Source organism: Otolemur garnettii, unplaced genomic scaffold (genome assembly GCF_000181295.1).
Source record: "Otolemur garnettii isolate 467f Iridium unplaced genomic scaffold, OtoGar3 scaffold00039, whole genome shotgun sequence".
Taxonomy (NCBI): domain Eukaryota; kingdom Metazoa; phylum Chordata; class Mammalia; order Primates; family Galagidae; genus Otolemur; species Otolemur garnettii.
In genome coordinates, this window is record NW_003852434.1 from 5,238,548 (window position 1) to 5,239,556 (window position 1,009).

The window sequence follows — 1,009 nt, forward strand, 5'->3', positions numbered from 1 at the left end:
AGGACTGCTTCTCTCCCAGGGAACTTCCTGTCGTGCTCTCAGCAGTCTAACAGCTGAACCTGAGCTTTCTCAACTCCCTCTAGTGGCTAATGCAGTTAACATTTTAACTGCAGCCTTGACAACCACAGATTTTTATCTTATTCACGTGAAAATATATTCAGTTTGGTAATTGGATACCACTCCTGCTAAACAGTTTAACCAGGACCACAGGGTAGAAGAATAATTGGTTTCATCAGTAAACCATGTAGTAGAATTTTATAATATGCCATGTAGAGCTTGCCTCTTTGGAAATGCTTAAAAAAAATCTAAGAAAGAGGATGACCAGTATCACAGTGTACAGGGCAAAAATTTGAAATATTCTGTGGGAAAAAATAGTATGATAATTGGGAAATAATAGGGTAAAGGTAGAAGAGATGTGTGTGAGAAAATAAAATACACACATGTGTGAATAGCACATAAAGTAGTGAGTGAAATCCACATACGTGTAAGTGAGCATATACGGTAATAGCATTTCCAAGCTTATAGGAACCATAATAGCTAAATATTTCACCATATGTAATTATCTTTTATTTTTGTCTTCCTTTTTTTTTTCTTTCTTTTTTTTTTTGAGACAGAGTCTCATTTTGTCACCCTTGGTAGTATGCTATGGCATCATAGCTCACAGCAACTTTAAACTCTTGGGCTCAAGCAATCCTATTGCCTCAGCTTCCCAAGTAGCTGGGACTACAGGTGCCCCCTACCCCACCTCTAAAAACATTTAGAGGTGAGGTCTCACTCTGGATCAGGCTGGTCTCTAACTCCTGAGTTCAAGCAATCCACTCATCTTGGCCTTCCAGACTGCTAGGGTTATAGGCGTGAGCCACTGTGCCCAGCCTTTTATTTATTTAATAGGAAAAGTTTGATACAACTATATTAACCTTGAGATAAGGTTCTCATTGTGAGCATGAGTTCTCAATGGAATTGTGTGTCCAGTTATACTAAGAAGTGTTCGTAATAGGATTATAGGACA

The 1,009-nt window shown here is 38.5% G+C and overlaps 1 protein-coding gene across 1 annotated transcript in view; it reads left to right on the forward strand.

The window, feature by feature from the left end:
* WDFY3 (WD repeat and FYVE domain containing 3) overlaps positions 1-1,009 on the forward strand; it is a 290,805-nt gene that overhangs the window by 211,233 nt on the left and 78,563 nt on the right. The gene's annotated exons all lie outside the window — the stretch shown is intronic.